Below are 17,384 nucleotides of genomic sequence, written 5' to 3' on the forward strand. Positions count from 1 at the left end.
TGTTCCCTCAAATCATTAAGAAAAAATATATTTATTTCTAGGTAACCAAATTCTAGGTAGACGCACATTTATATAAATTCATGGGGAGTACAAGGACAGACTTTTGTGTTTCTTTGCTTTGGAATAACCTATCAAATAGTCCTTACGTTTTAAGAATGCTTTGGAACCTGGGGAAGATAAAGTTCAAAACAGCAAGCAAACAAAAATAGGATAATACAATGAAGAAACATACATCTTCCAAAGAAATATATTCAGTACTAATACTGTGTATTGCTGGCAGGTAGACAGTGCCCAGCGTGTCCAGCAGAATAGCAGACTGGCCCCAAACAGCACCTCTCAACTCTGCACCACAGAGAATGACCACACTTGTGCAAGCTGTCACAACACAGCACAGTAACACTGAATGGATGTGTTTTGGGGTTACTTACAAATAGAAGGGTCACTAACAGATGTTTTTATCAGACATGTGGCAACACTGAAAGTGCATGACAAAAGTACCTGATGAATTTAAGCTGCTTAGCAAGGACTAGTTTCTTTTCCTTTGTTTTGAACTGTTTTTCTCACTTTTAAAATTTTCTATCTTTTTTTGTCCATTATTATAATGTGTGAGTGTGTGTGTGTGGTGGGTGTGTGGGGGGTGGTATGTAACTAAGAGCATAGCCATGTGCGCCAAGATCAACTTGCAGATCTTTGCTCCCCTCTGTGGTTATGTATTAATCAATGACAAGGGACAGGCTCTGCAAAAGACCAGTATCGGACAAGTAGAAATTCAGACAAAATAAACATGAACAGACACCTCTGAGCATGTCTGCCTTTCTTCTAGGGTCTTCTAAATTGTCATATTGGGAAGGTCAGCAGGCCCTAGAGCTGGCTGTTCAAGAAGCCCTAACAGGATCGTTGTCCCCTGTTGGCATCTGATTGGATCAAATTATGCAGCGCCTCACTGGGCAGCAGAGGGGCATCATGCTCTCCTTAGTTTTTGCATATAAATATGCTAGCCAAAGTAATTCTGTTTTTTTCTTCCCTTCTTCCACATTTCACCTCTTCAGGCAAAGCCCAAAGTTTCACACCTTAAAATAGAAAATCCAGATGAAGATAATTGAAAATGAAAAACATTCAAAAACACCTGTTTCTTTCATATTGATTGTTTCATTCATATTAATAACTAATGCCCAAGATTTGGGTTTTGCTTTTTTTTGCAGTTTATTCAAATAAGATCAAAGTTGTTCAGGGGAATTTCAAGTCACCCTCTACAATTAGCTCAGAACAAAAATATTTTTGTTACCTCACTAAAAAAAATTTATTGCAAGGGTTCAAGGACACATGAGACAGACGGGCGTGTACAGTCTCCTGGAATCACAAATGTACAAACAAAAGAACTAATTTTTTTCTACTGTTTTTACCAAAAATAAAGAAAGCTTTTTGTCGTGCTAGGCAAACAGCAACTGGTTTAGTCTCATAAATTTACATATCCTAAGTAGTGTCAGTATTTAGGCAGATTAGATTAACAGGCTTTGTGTTACCATCCAAGGGAAAAAAAGAAAAAATAGCTCTAAAGTCATCTGGTTAATTGGAGGAGGTGGGGAGATGAAGTTGCTTCCATTAAGTTCTTTTGGAACAGTTGCAAGATCCACAAAATCTGCTTTTAGCTCAGTCATTCATCCTCTTGGATGTGTGATGTGTTTGCAGTTTAATGATAATTGCCCTTTCCATTTCTTTGATAATTGCCCTCTCTATTATCATTTATGGAGATTCAAATTATAAATCAAGGCAAGACAGCCAGAAAAATATTATGATTGTCCCTTCTGAGGCCGCTGCAAACTCAAGTAACACTGCCAAAGTCTGGGAGCTTAAGCTATTTTCATTTGCATGTTTCTGAACATTTTATTTTAGGGTCCAATGGTTTTCCTAAAGAGGACGTTGCATGACAATAATAGAACTGAATGATAATGTGTACAGAGAATATAAATTTAGCTTTAGTTGAACTTAGAAGCTTGTATTTTAAATCAAAATCTTGCTCTCCTGTCTGTTTGAATGCAAAGGTAAGGAATAAGCCACAAATGTCTGCTGTTAGTCACTGGGATCCCCAAGGAGGGTATTACATTGCCCTGCCTCCTAGGAATTCCCCTCTCTTTCTCCTCTTTGTCTGTTTGGGAGAAAACTGCATTCTTCTCACTGAATATGCTCAATGATCAACACAATGAGATGTGTGAAAAGACATGAGTGAGTTTTTATCCGAGACTCCAGGAACATCCCAAACAAAACGAAGAAAATAAAAATGTACAATGAAGAATGGTTCTTTGAAATGGCAACAGTGGTGTTCTTATGCCAGCTTGTACTTGCTCAAGAGATTCCTTTATTAAATTTTCAGGAATTTGGCAAGCTGTTTGTTTCCCCCAGAGAGCCATTGTTAAAAATTAAATTGCATAAATTTAGAATTAAATACATTCTATTAAATGCAAGGTAACAAATATACAAAATTCATTACTTTCTAATTGTTGCAGGACGTAGTGTTATTTTGTATGCAAGGCAGAGTAACAGACACCAGAGATGCCAAATGCGTGAAACAGTTGGGACTAGGCTAGGTCAAAGCCAGGAGCCATGAATTCCAAGGAACACAAGTACTTGGCCATCCTCTTCTTTTCACGATGTATATTTGAAGGAAACTCAGTTAGAAGTGGAGGCTGGACTAGATCCCAGGCAATCTCATTGCGAGAGAGCATCCCAAGCGTCAGCCTATCCTGTTGTGCCACAACATCACATGTTATATGTTCTTGGTATCTACTGTATTTGCATGTTAGAAATAAAAATCAGTGATGTGATATGTCATTTCTTCCCAATTCTGCATTCTACGACATTGTATTATCAATGTTAACATTAAACTGGTTAACATTAGTAACTAATACAACATATGGTATTTATAACACTCATCAGAAAATGTTACAAATCAGGGCTTTCTCCCAAAAATCTGTTTTTGTTACACATTTTGCATCCCAGCTCTTGGTGGTAATACAGTTTTTTTTTAAAAAAGGACTTGGATGGGTTTGCTGCAGTGGCTCCACAAACTAATCTTCCACATGCAAGCTCAGGCATGTCATATGGGTGCCAGTTCTAGTCCTGACAGCTCCACTTTCTGTACAGCTCTCTGTGTATGACCTGGGAAAGCAGTAGAGGATGGCTCAAGTTCTTAGGACCCAGCACCCACTTCAGAGAAGCAGAAGAAACTCCTGGCTGCTGGCTTTGGATTAGCTCAGCTCAAGCCATTGCGGCCACTTGGGGAGTCAGCTAGCAGAGGGAAGACCTCTCTGTGTCTCCGCTTCTCTATATAGATCTGATTTTCAAAGAAAAAAAAAACTCTCAAATGAAAGAAAGAAATTGGAAAGAGAATTACCCGGGCTTTCTTTTACCTTAATTAGTAGCTGTATGAAGTTGGGCAGTTTAATTAAAATTGGAGGCTTAATTTGTCCCTTTCCTCCTGCTTAATACCTGTCGATATCACTGTATTACTCTGAGGATGAAATCCAAATTCCTTAGGGTCTTTTTTTTTTCCCCTTATTGTTGCCCCAGATTCCTGGAAACTCATGCATAGTCCCTATTTCTTTGTGCCTAAAGGCCCTCAGATCTGGACTGCTCTTCTTACGTACCCTTTGTCTTGCTAACACCTACTCCTTTTATAGGTCTCAGCTTAAAGGTCACTATTTCAAGGCAGACATTCCTAATGGCAACCCCCTGTACCTTCCTTATAATAGGTCACAACCGGCCATTACTACCTCCCACAGAAACCTTGGCATTTGTTAAAAGTGTAAGAAAATCATTTTGCAGGGAGTTGTTTGCTTAGTATAACAATCTCCTCTCTCCCTAGTGTTTCTCAGGTCTGTGGTTTTCTCTGTCAAGTTTAACACTGTGCCTATGGCCACCCAATTTGCTAGCCTAACCATTTAAATGTAGCCTGCTTTATTAAGAGCAAGTTTTCTTTTCATAATCAATCACTCTACCTAAGAACAACTACAGCACAGTGAAGGGCAGAGGCTCCAGGGCTGAGCGCCATTCTACACTTCAAAGTTGCGTGGCTTTAGTAACCTTTCTCACCCTCCAGCACTCAAGTTAAAGAGTAGGATTAATGACAAAACCTACTGCCAAAGGGTGGCTGAGAACATAAAGTAGATTACCCTCTAAAACTGCGTGCAGAGGTGTTGATCACGTGGGAATTAGTACCTGTTTAAAAATGTCCTGCTTGCCTCCACTGTAGTTGGGCTTTCCGCTGATTATTTCATTTCCCAGAATCCCCACTGCCACAGAACCCATGGCTTTAAGTATCTCACCCACCGGAGGGACACTGAAGTCTCTAACTACAGTTTCTCTTGAGAGTTTTTGACTCATCAAACACGGTGTAGTGCATCCACATTAATCATTACCCTATCAAGCTAGTTCTTTCTGTTGACATCTGTATTTCTGTTAACTGTATCCCAATTCCTTCAGCGAGCACCAAGTTTCTAATTTATCTATGTCTCTTCCTTCTCTCTTACTGTGTGTCTTAGCTTTGCCAATCTCTATTGATCGCTTCTGAAATACCTCTTGCATCTTTTTCTACGTTTTAATTCCCACTGCTGCCACCTAGCCTGGGTTCTCATTAATCTCTCTCTTGTCTGGACTGGTAACAATAGCCTGCCATCTGATCTTCCGCAGCTCCAGACTCAGCCTCAACATAACAAGAATTGCTTCAGAGTCAGATGCCCTCATATTACATCTTCCTCCTCCCCCTGTCTCCCCCTCCCCCTGTCTCCCTCTCTCCTCTTTCTCTCTGGTCCTGTTGTGTAAGGTTCTATCCATATCTTCCCTCAAGACACTAAAGACTGATTGATATCTCAGCCTTCTATGGTGCTCTCTAGTCCTATTTGCATTCACATTCAGTACTGTTATTATTATTACTATAGTAGTATATTATCAATATGATTTACTGTTATTAAAATACTACCATTAAATTTCACATATTGCTACAAGTACTTGTTGGGTTAATTGCTGAGTAAGTCCAGTTTCTGTCCTTGCTCTGAGTTATGGTATGCACACTTCATCTACCTAAATTAGCTTTCTGGTTAATTCATTCCCTGCTCAAATATCACTATGGTTCTCAATTAATTACCTACTGTCTGATATCTTCATCCTAGAAAACAAAGCCCCACATAAGAATCCTGACTTACTTCTGTGAAAGCACCATTCCACTTGGAATACTTGTTTTAGTCAAGAAAATGACAATGCAAGTTGTGATTTCAAAAGCTTGCTCGGGCTATCTCATGCAGATCAATGGAAAAAAAAACAGATGACCTAATCTTTCTTTTTTACACCTCCTTCTAAAACAGAAGATGCCATTAGGAGTTCATACCAAGATAGTCCTGGGTTGAGGGCACTGGTTGAGGAAATGAGAAGCACGTGTTGATTGATTGAGGTTTTATTTCTTTTCTTTGTTTCTGAGAGGCACAGAGACAGAGACAAGAGAACTTCTACACACTGATTCAATTTCCAAATGGCTGCAAAAAAGTAGGACTGGGTCAGACCAAAGCCAGAAACCTGGAACATGCGCTGGGTCTGCCAGATTGGTGGCAGCAACCCCACCACCTGAGCCATCTTCTGTGACCTCCTGGATGGAAAGCAGAGTAACTGGGGTTCCAACTGGGCACACTGATACAAGATACTGGCATTGTAAATGTCATCTAAAATGCCAAATGCAAGCCCTCAAGAGTTATGAATATTTAAACAAACATTAAAAAATTTTTATATTGTTTTCAATAATACATTTTTGTAGGTCTAAGGGTTTCCCCTCCCTCCTCATTGCTTTTCCCCTCCTCCAATTTTTTTCCTCCTGCCATTTTCCTCCATAGTATTATAGTAGTACAGCACTTTAGTAATAGTTACAAGCTCAGTATTCTGATATTGAAGGATGTCATGGAGTTGTGGGTGTACAAAGATAGAAATCTAATATCGTATAATCAAGATATATTTAACTTTCACTGGAAGTGTCCCTTTTATTTGGGAGTAAAGATAAGTACTGTGACATTTCTTCACTTCCTAGTGTGCTGGTTTTCTTTATATAGCTCATTATAGGAAAGTATGTATATATTTGTTTTGTATTTTTCATGAATGCTGCCTTATATGCAAGAGAATGTATGAAATTTGTCCTTTTTGGAATGTCTTATTTCATTGAGTGTAATGGTTTCCAGTCGCACCACTTTGTTGTAAATGACAGAATTACATTCTTTTTAATGGCTGTGTAATATTCCATTGAGTAGATATACCAGCGTTTCTTTATTCCTCTTTTAATAGATTTCTGCATTGGTTCCATATCTTTGCTGTTGTGGGTTGTGCTGCTATAAATAGAGGGTTGCATGTAACTTTCTCATTCATATTTCATTTCCTTCGTATTCCCAAGAGTGGAATAGCTGGGTCATATAATGGATCAATTTTCAGTTGTCTTATTACTCTCCATACTGACTTCCATAGTGGCTGCACTAGTCTACACACCCACTAACAGTGGAGTAGGGTACCATTTTCCGCCCATATCCATACCTGCGGGTGTTATTAGCAGAGTTCTCAGTGTAGGCCATTCTCACTGGGATTAGGTGAAACTTCAATGTGGTTTTTATTTGTGTTTCTTTAGTAACTAAGGATCCTGAGCATTTTTTTCCCCACATGTCTATTAGCCATTTGAATTTGTTAAAATGCCTGCTCATTTCCTTCACCTATTTCTTAACAGGGTTGTTAGTTTTACTGCGGTTGAGTTTCTGAAGCTTTTTATAAATCCCGGATGTTAGTCCTCTATCTGTTGTGTGATGTGCAAAGATTTTCTCCCTTACTGTTGGTTGTTTTTTCGCTTTGTTAATTGTTTCCTTTGCTGTGCCGAAGCTTCACCATTTGATTTAGTCCCATTTGTTTATTTTGGCTTTGATTGCCTATGCATTTGGTGAGTCTTCTAAGAAGTCTTTATAGCCTATACCTTTTAGGACAGCGCCATAGTTTCTGGGTGCAGATTTAGGTCCTTGATCCATTTAGAGCTGATTTTTATATGAGGTAAAAGTAGGGGTCTTGTTTCTTGTTTCAAAACTTCAGCTTACTTACAAACATTAGTTCTAAATGAATTAAGCATGTTAAAGTTGTAGAATTTCTCTGATACTTTTAAAAATATTTGTTTATTTTTATCTGAAAGGAACATTACAGAGAGAGAGATTATCCCTCTGCCTCTTCACTTTCCAAACAGCCACAATGGTGGAAGCTGAACCAATCTAAAGCCAGGAGCCAGGGTTTCCTCTGGGTCTCCTATGTGGCTGCATTGCTGGCCCCAAGGACATTAGCAATCTTTGCCTTTCCAGACCATAAGCAGGAACTGATTTGAAAATGGAATAGCCAGGAAATGAACCAGCACCCATATAGGTTGCAAGCATTTAAGGCTGAGCCTTATCCTACTACACGAAGGAGTTGGCCAACAATACTTTATAATTAAATTTTTTTCAGGCATAAAAGAAAATGCTAGATAAAAATGGAACTTTCCTCTATTTAAACTAATTTCACATCATCTCTTGTCTTAACCATTGTACCAACTGCCTATCCAATACTATTTCTTATATGGTTTTAAAGTCCTGATCTTGTACTGTGAAATCCAATGCTACCAGTACGTGACTAATAAAAACTGCTCCATCACTCAATCATATGAGTTGTTTAGTAAGCTGCTGTTGCCTTGAACTTGGAAATTTTCCCAGAGAAAATGATTTCAAACTTAGGAAATTACACAAACATCAACTCTCTGCGGAATGTTTTTTTTCAAAACTAGCAAGGATAAAGTTCAAATGAGATATATAAGTTCCATTCTGACAAACAAGACACTCTCATTTTAGAAGAAATAACTTCTTTTGTAAATCTGAATGCATCTGTGCAATTCTGCCTTCATTAGAATAACTCGCTGAATCAGTGTCTATGTTCATATGTACATATAGGAATTAGTTCTTTTGTGTTAACACCTTAATAATCCATTACAATACTCAGTGGAACCTTATGCTATGCACCTATACACTTAAGAAAACATCATAACTATTCCTAATGCATTTTCAATAGAGGATACTTCAAAACTTCATTGAAAATTGTCTTGAAAGAAAAGCTCATTTTGATATGAAGGATCTTTGCAAAGGTCACAGAAAATGCATTTTATGAATGATTATGAATATATTTCAAAATGTTTTACATCAAAATAAACATCGTTTTACATCTATTTTTCTATTTTTTAAGTTTTTTTTTTTATTGGAAAGTCAGATATACAGAGAGGAGAGACAGACAGAAAGGTCTTCCATCTGCTGATTTACTCCCCAAGTGACTGCAACAGCCAGAGCTGAGCCAATCTGAAGCCAAGAGCCAGGAGCCGTTTCTGGGTCTCCCACATGGATACAAGGTCCCAAGGCTTTGGACTGTCCTCATATTGCTTTCCCAGACCACAAGCAGGAAGTTGGATGGAAAATCAGGCTGCCAGGCAGCAACTGGAGCCCATAGGCTATCACACTGGGTCCTACATCTATTTTTCTATGAAATTTAAAAAATACTCTTGTAGCAAAAGCCTTTTAAAAAATAGAAGTCTGGCTATCTGTTCAAAAGCTGTATACGTAACACAAATACCAATAATTATCCAATTACTTTTTTCCCAGTAAAGGTGGCACAGTTAGATATCCAATGTTAATTCCTCCTACAAAAATAAGCTCTGTAACATAGATGAAAATATCCCTCTTCAAAAAAATTATGCATTCAAATGTCTATCACTTTTTGAAATGTAAATCTTATATCTATTAACAAGCCATGAAATGAAGAAATTGGCAAGGAAACAACTTTAGTGCTACTTGTATTTTCAACGAGAGCCTATGACTTTTTTCCCGTGTATAAATGAACTTAATCAAGAATAGTCCAAAGTCTGATGAAAAGTCTTCTAGAAAAATTTCCTTTGTGATTTGTCATATAGTTTGTCACATAGTTTCCCAGTTGTTTTGAACCCTCACTGTGAAACATGATGCCAGGAAGCAAAATGCAGTAGGTTTACCTTGGACTATCTCTCAGGCCTGTCATTTGGTAGTATTTTTCCAAGAACAAGGTCCTATTGGTGAGTCTCAGTAGAGTGTCACAGTAATGTCATTTGGCAGGAGAAAATACATCCGTTCCTCATCCCCCACCTTAAGGCCCGGTGTGGCAGCCTCCCTCTGTCTGTACCATAGGAGTGGATGTTAAAGCAGCAGTGAAGACGGCCCTCGGCACACCCACACACATGTACAGGGCCACCCCCACTGCCGATTTCAGCATCTTTATGAATACATAAGGAGACAGCAGGTGATGGCCCGGATACGTGGGACTCTGCCACACATGCGGAGGACCCCGATCTGAGCTCTAGTTTCCTGGCTATGCCTGGGTCGACCCATTCTGTTGCAGGCACTTGGAGTGTGAACCAGCAAATGGAAGATCTCTCTCTTTCTCTCACCCTGAGTGTGTGTGTATCTCCTCCCTTTTCTGTCTCTTCCTTACTGTTTTATTAATCCTCAAATAAAAAAAATTAAAAAACCTGTTAAAGGAAAATACTTTCTATCCTGTTAGTGAAATAAAAATTAGTAATCTCTGAAACTCACTTCTCTGCTTCTTCACTACTAATGTATGCAGATAACAAACTGACAGATCCCTGTTCCTTTTAAGACGCTTAATCTAAGATACAAGTCATATTTATAAGCGCGTTTAGATTCAAAAAACAACTAACAACTAGTCTACCCTCTTAGCATAGGGTTAGCCCATCTTTGCGTTTTGCAGATTTAAAATTCACTAAATGGAACTTTTTAACAAGCAGTCATTTCTTGGTCAGGAATCTTGATGAACCTTATTTTCATTTTAAGTCAGAAATCGTACTTCATTTTCCATTGCAGAACTGAGACCCACTTGGTAGAAAAAGCCATCCATCTATACTCTGTTTAATTAGGAATTAATTTGAAGTATTCAGAAGCTACATATAATGCTTGGACTTTTAGAAACTCAAATGAGCAGTGAAAGCCATAATGAGTTAGTAGACCGCAAGCTGGCCTCTGCGTCTCACTGTTTGAGGAAACTTCCTAACTGGCACATCTTGCCATTGCTACTCTAAGTTAGCACTTCACTGCTTGCAAAGCATTTTTGATAAGAAAGCTCAAAGGGAGGAAAGTATTTCTCCACAATTAAATACTTACTAACAGCTCAAATTACAATCTTCAAAGCATGAAAGATATGCATTTATCAAACATAAATGAGAGCAGTAAAATGTACTTATTTAAAAAAGGGCAAATGCTTCTTTGCTAAAAAGGAAAGATGATCTGAGGTCCTCTCATGTCCATCTGATGTCCTAGTTTGGAGCAGTGTCAGAGGGTAAGAAAAAACTTGGAGGCCCATCTCACCCTGGAATTTGCAGAACTGAGAGAAGTAGAAACTCATGACGATGGGGAAAGATACTACTGCAAATATGCCGAAAATAAAAGCTCTCCTTTTTCTACCAATGCTGAGCAAGTGCTTGCTTTGCTCTGGAAAAATATATAACATTTCTTTTGAAACTGTGATCTTGGTAATGGACGGTAAAGCAATACAGGTTTCCCTCTCCGGCTTTGACAAAGAATAATTGACTATCGAAAAAGACAATGATTTCCAAAACTGTAAAATCAGGCAAACAAGCCGTTTGTCTCATCTGTGTGTTTCTAACATATGGTTACTTCAGATGGGAATTAGGTGTTTACCTATGGGAAAAGAAGATCCCTGCGGCCAGTGTGCTTTTTGGTCTTAAAATGTTTCTTGAATTCATGGTGCTATCACTTTTATTCACCCCTCACATGCTGGTGTATTCATCCTCCATTCCCCGCTGCTAGAGGCTTGCTTTCCCATTTGCCCTCACATCTGCGTTTACTGGAGGAACAGATGCTTAGCTTTCAAGGGTCAGAGTTTGCCCTTTCCCTCCCATCACTAGAGCAGAAAGAAAGGGGGTTCACAAGTAATGGTGGCAGTTTTCCAATGGTTGGCCTGTACTTTCACACTTAAAGTAAGCAGGTGGCATCAATGGGCTGTCTAATGACTAACAAGATAAGAGGGCAATTGATCTTTTTATTAACCTGTCTCCCTAGGTGGGTGGCAGCCTGATCCTCCCTCCTGGGTTCAGTTACATTGTTCAGTTCCAGGAATCATTTTAGACCCTTTTACTTTTTTTGTCTGAATTGATACTTGAAGCACAGGAGGACAAACCCTGATAATAAGTCTCCACCAACTTCTATCTTTTCTGTACTCCAAACTAGTAAATGTCTTTATTATTTGAACCTGATGCAATACAAATGTATGTCCAATCCTGTTAGTGTTTTCATGCTGCATTTGAACCATGAGTTTGTCTTCGTTTTAGGTCCAGACCACTTACTCTAAATCACATGACTCGGAAGACTATGGAGCCGGCTTAGATTCTGAAGGTAAGTGATTAATCTCCAAAATAAGACAAAAGATGCGATTATCTCAAACATTGTATGAATATGTTGTGCTTTCTCCATTGGAATGTTTTTTAAGATATGATATGGACTATTTTTTAGTAGGCAGGAGACTTGTAATCCTGGGAAAGATGGAACCCCATGTGGGGGTCACTTGTCTTCCCAGATTAGGTTATCCATTGATGTTGCCTGAGGCTGGATGCCTACCTAACCTTCTGACTAAGGTATCCTTCTGATTCCAGTAAGCTTCTGCCTTGGAGCATGCCTCTTCACAAATCCTATCATTAAGATCAAGTAGAATTGCTATTTTCAGACATGAAGCCAGAAATCGTTAGGATGCCTTCCTTTGTAGCAGCAGGCATTGCACAAAGCAGCCCACTCCGATGGTCTCTACTTCAGACGGTATTAGCTGAGAAGCTATGGGATAAAGGGAGTTATAGAGGATAGTGTCATGTGTCCATCTCTTGGATTCATATACATTGTCTTCTTTCCTGGTCAAGTTCTTATACATTCCTGGAATTGATCAGTTCTGTACTAAGGTAAACTCATACAGGATCTTTTTCACTCCACCTATAGCTAAATGAATAAAAGCCTAAGTTTCAGAGCTAATATAAATTCAAATTGTGGCTCTGCAGTTTACCAGCTATGTGATTGTGGGCCTCGAATTGTCCATCTATAACATGGAAGAAATAATAGTAAGTACTACCAAGAGTGATAGCACCGAAGAAGCAAATTAATAGAAGTAAATGGTTAAAATCTCTCTCGTGGTTCAGCCAGCACTGACTTTTCTGGGGAACTAAAATGCTGTCATTCTCCTTCCCCACCTGGCTTCAGTTCCTCAAGTCTCATAGTTTGGGAACTTAATACTTTAGGACAGTACTAAGGGAAAGTTCTCTTTCAGCAGCCTCTCTCCTAAATCAGGTGTATTTTAACTTTACGTAAATGAAAGGAAAGAAAATGGTTGGCATGCCATTGACATTAAATGGATTTCCGGCTAGGGCTATGTGTGGTGTGACATATAAAGTGGCCTGGAAGTGAGGTGACTGCCGGTATGACACACAGGATAATGGAACAATCAGTTGTAAGGTTCCTGGGCATTTGAAAACTATGCAAACATTGGAAGCACATGAAAAGGAACCTTCAAAACAAAACCAAACCAAACATCTTCTGGAAGACAGAGAGGTGGAGCCACCCTCCTTCCAAAGCACCAAGTGCGATGATGACTACGGTCAGCACAGAGCCCACAGGCCTGCAGTGACTGGCGCCCTTCTCTCCACATGCATTGGCTGACGGTCCATCCATGTTTCCCTGCACCTGCGGCCCTCTCTCCTGAAAAGCCAACCCTGGAAAAAACTGCTTAGAGGACAGGTCACTGGCTCTCTGTCACTCCATGAGCGGAGTCACATTTTCAATTCCATTCCTCCTCCTATTTTCTTTCAGAACTAAAGGTAGCAGCAGATCAAGAAAAAGAAAAGTAACACTAGGGTATGGTTCAGAGAACCCTAGAACACTTGGGTTCATTGCAAAATTGGACATTAAGAATCTCCAACATAATTCTCCTCTTTCCAAACAGTAGCTATTCTATTTACATTTACCTAGTGTTATATTACTGTCTTATTTCCAAAGATACCATTAAGGTAAAAATATGTAAAATTGAGATTTTTTTCTTTTTTCTTTTTTTTAAAGATTTATTTATTTTATTACAAAGTCAGATATGCAGAGAGGAGGAGAGACAGAGAGGAAGATCTTCCGTCCCATGATTCACTCCCCAAGTGACTGCAGTGGCTGGTGCACGCCGATCCAAAGCCGGGAACCAGGAACCTCTTCCAGGTCTCCCACGCGGGTGCAGTGTCTCAATGCATTGGGCCGTCCTCGACTGCTTTCCCAGGCCACCAGCAGGGAGCTGGATGGGAAGTGGAGCTGCCGGGATTAGAACTGGCGTCCATATGGGATCCCGGGGCTTTCAAGGCGAGGACTTTATTTTATTTAGATGTTAGCTATAAATACTATCATTTATTGTAGCTATATTTTTACTTTAATAATTCAATGCAAAGTGGGATTGTAAAATTTAAACAAGTAATCTGCTGAGCCATTAAATACTATTAATTAGCATAATAAATAAGACATAACTGGAGTTAGAATCTTTGTTGTTTTAACCATACTATTTATAATATTTATATTACCTTAATCAGTAGTGATATTTACTGTTAAAATATCTTAGAAGGGGGAAAGTTAGTGAAGCAGAAATAATGATTTCTTCTAAAGAACAGTTGTTAATAATAGATTATCCATTTAAAGAACACATTTCTCATCTCAGTGATTTCATCCCTGACATCATGATTCTTATGTGAATATTTATTTCACTTTCCTTCTTTCAAAATATAGTACAGTAAACACTACAAGAAATCTATGGATCTGAAAAATATGTAGAAAAAATAAAGCAAGCAATAATTATGACAGAAAGAATAAGATTAGCTATTCTGATAATATTTTGCTGTAATACTTCAGAAATTCTAAATTGCTTTATGCTAAACTATGCCGACTTGACTTTTTTGTTCTTTAATGGTAAAATAACCTTAGTTTGCTAAGGTAAAATAAGGAGATTGAGTGGTTAGTGTCTGTTCCCTTTGGCCAGCATTGCAGGAAATTGTCATTGCTAAAAATATGTGGTCAGAAAAAAAAATGCATAGATAGATGGCCAGGGTAACATTTTGGGGCACTATTCCCGAATCTGCGTCTGAACTTTCTGATATTAAATAGTTAGCATCTGACTAAAATTTTTGATATGCAATTTGAAGAAATGGATAAAGGAACTTGAAGGTGGAAAGTACATTTTTAGGGAAAATTTTGAAGCAAAAAACATGATAGGTAGCTTGAAACATATGTCTGAGCATTCTGCTCCTCCTCTTTCCTTAAACCCGCCCACCTCCCCCTATCCCACTCATCCCATCATGTCAAAATGTGTCGGCTTATGACGGGACATGTTCTAAAGTCACATAAAAGTGTGAAGTAAGCTTACCTTTTCAGTCTTACCCACCAGATGTTTAAGTAACCTAAAAAAAAAATAAGCTACATCTGGCTGAACTTACTGGTGGTAAAGAGAGTAACACTTTGCACAAAACTTCTCCACAATTAAGAAGTAGATAAGAGTTCAAAGCATGGCCTCTGCTTACTCAAGCTTTTTCATAGAAATAAAGTCAAGACAAAATGAATATTAACACCAGGAACAGAAAAGATATATTTGCTCAGCTCATTCTAATATGTTATGAGTTTTGTGGAAATTAAAATGAATAAATGGGACCTAAGATGTGCTTTTTTCCTCTTTGACCATTTGTTTATTGGAAAGTAAAAACTGCAGAGAAAGAAAGAGATTTCCCAAATGCTGGTTCCAAATGCTAGTTCAGTGGGCTGCATTGGCTAGGGCTGGGCCAGACCAAAGCCAGAAGCCAGGAACTTCTTACAGGTCTCCCACAAGGGTGTGATGGCATAAGCACTAGGGCCGTCCCATGCTACTTTCTCAGGCCTGTCAGCAGCAGGGAGCTGGATCTAAAGTGGAGCAGCAAGGACTGGACCCGGTGCCCATAAGGAATGCTGGCATTGCAGGCCGTGCCTTTACCCACTAGGCAGCAACGAAGATCCTTAAGATGTGCTTTCAAACACCGTTTGGATACCTGGTGAGTTTTTGGAGCAAATTAGCAGTAGCCTTTTCACTAAAAACAAGGTGAAGGAGTAGTTGCATGGGCTGGATAATTGAATGTGAAGCGAATTCCAGCAAGCAAATCCTTCACTCTTCCATGTCCCGTGAACGTACTGTTAGATGTCTCTATTAAACGCTCATCTTAGCTGGAGTCTGAGACCTCCATCACATCCAACACTGAAGATTGTAGAATGAGTGGAAAGAATTCATTCTCTTCAGGGAAAACTTGCATGTACAACAGCTGAATTCCAGGCTCCAAGATCCGACTGTTGAAATGGCTATTATCTAATAAATGCCGAAGGGGATGTGGAGAAAGGGGAACTATCAAGCACTCTTTGTGGAAATGAAAACTACCACAGCCACTGTGGAAAACAGTACAGAGATTTCTTTTTAAAAATTTATTTGTTTTTTATTGGAAAGTCAGGTTTACAGAGAGAAGGAGAGACAGTGAGAAAGATCTTCTGTCCACTCCCCAAGCGGCCACAATGGCAGAAAGTGAGCCAGGAATTTCTTCCAGGTTTCCCACACGGGTGCAGGGTCCCAAGGTTTTGGGTCATCCTCCACTGCTTTCCCAGGTCACAAGCAGGGAGCTGGATGGGAAGAGAAGTAGCCAGGACACAAACCAGAGTCCATATGGGATCCTAACACATTCAAGGCGAGGATTTTAGCCATTAGGCAGTTGCGCTGGGCCCAGAGATTTTTTTTTTTAAGAAAAGGAAAACAAAACAACAACCAAAACCAAAATGAGAAATTGAGTTGCTATATGATCTAGCAATCCCACTACTGGGTATATACTAAGAGACATGAACAGGTTGTAGCATAGATTCATCACCCTCAAAATGGATGTAATTAGAAGATATCGAGTGAATTAAGCTGTATGTAGAAAGCAGCCACGTGTTATCCCTTATATAAGGGAGCTGAAAATAAAAAAAAGAAGAAATGCGTGTGTGTATTAATATTGCAGCCAATATAGTTCTGTGAAACTTTGTTTTATATCTTTTTCAAACCAATGGTCGAGAATGATATACTAGCATAGTTTTAATTATCTGTGATTACTTTGAAGTTTACTGCATTTGTATGAAATGGACATCTTTTCATTTGAATATTGTTCATAGCCTCTGTCTATTCCTGCTAATCTAGGCTCTTTTTACTTTTTAATTATTGAACTCTATTTAGTACAGCATTAAACATTTAATTATAATATAAATTAAAAATATGCTATCTCAAAAACTAAAAAAGACAGAAATGGAGGAAGTTAAACATTCTTGGGATCATATCTGAATTACATGGAATCTGTTCCCTTTGTTTTAACAGCACATTAACGCTGATGAAAACTGTGCTGAAGTAATTATTATGCATTTGCTGTGACCCTGAGAATCTAATGATGTATTAATAAAGTCCTTTAAAAAGATAAGCACCAGAAAAAGTGAAATAAATAAATAAAAGACCTAACCTTTGGTCTCATGTCCAAAGCTCTCTGAGTAATTCCACAACAGAGAGTCTCCGAAGTGCTCCTCAATGGGTGTTCCCTCCCGGTTCTCCTAGTTGCCTTAATTCTACCCGCTGGGACGTAATACGGATTGATTTGGGGGCTTCTTATCAGTGCCAAAGGGAATCAGTTGAGAAAACTGGTATCAGAACTCTTAACAAAGCCCTGTAAATTAGCCATTTGTCATCCAAGGAGAAAATGAGATTATCTTCATAGTAAAAATATGAAACGTGACTCACCTAAAGAAAACTTGATCTTGAAGCTTCAAGCTGTATTGTGTCATGAAAGTAAACTATGAATGGTCTGAAAACAGTAACACCTACCATTCAGGAGAGCATGTTGTACACCTGTCCTGCTCTTATATGCTTTAATTTATGCATATATTATTTGATTCTCATAACATGTGTATTAGGATTAAGGTGTTATCTCAAGTTCAAAACTAGAGATGAGTTTTAAAAATTTAATTTAATCTGATTTAACAAACAGCAAGTGGCAGAGCCAGGATTTGAACCCACGTCTCTCTGGCGGAAGTAGAAGACTTCACTTCTTTCCATTATCTACACCCCTTTCAGACAGGGCTGCCTCACTGTCTGATGATGCTTTTGTTATGTACTCAGGTACCAGAAAGATGCCTTAGTTGACAGTTTTATTGCACATATGTACATTAACATCAACCGATACTTACTATTTAGTCCCATGAAGC

General features: G+C 38.8%; 1 protein-coding gene across 1 annotated transcript in view; it reads left to right on the top strand.

The window, feature by feature from the left end:
- ADGRL2 (adhesion G protein-coupled receptor L2) overlaps nt 1–17,384 on the top strand; it is a 653,944-nt gene that overhangs the window by 131,797 nt on the left and 504,763 nt on the right. The window contains exon 2 of the mRNA XM_058658496.1: nt 11,417–11,480. The gene's annotated coding sequence lies outside the window, so the exon portion shown is untranslated. The remainder of the gene's footprint in view (nt 1–11,416; nt 11,481–17,384) is intronic.

This window comes from Ochotona princeps, chromosome 2 (genome assembly GCF_030435755.1).
Source record: "Ochotona princeps isolate mOchPri1 chromosome 2, mOchPri1.hap1, whole genome shotgun sequence".
Taxonomy (NCBI): domain Eukaryota; kingdom Metazoa; phylum Chordata; class Mammalia; order Lagomorpha; family Ochotonidae; genus Ochotona; species Ochotona princeps.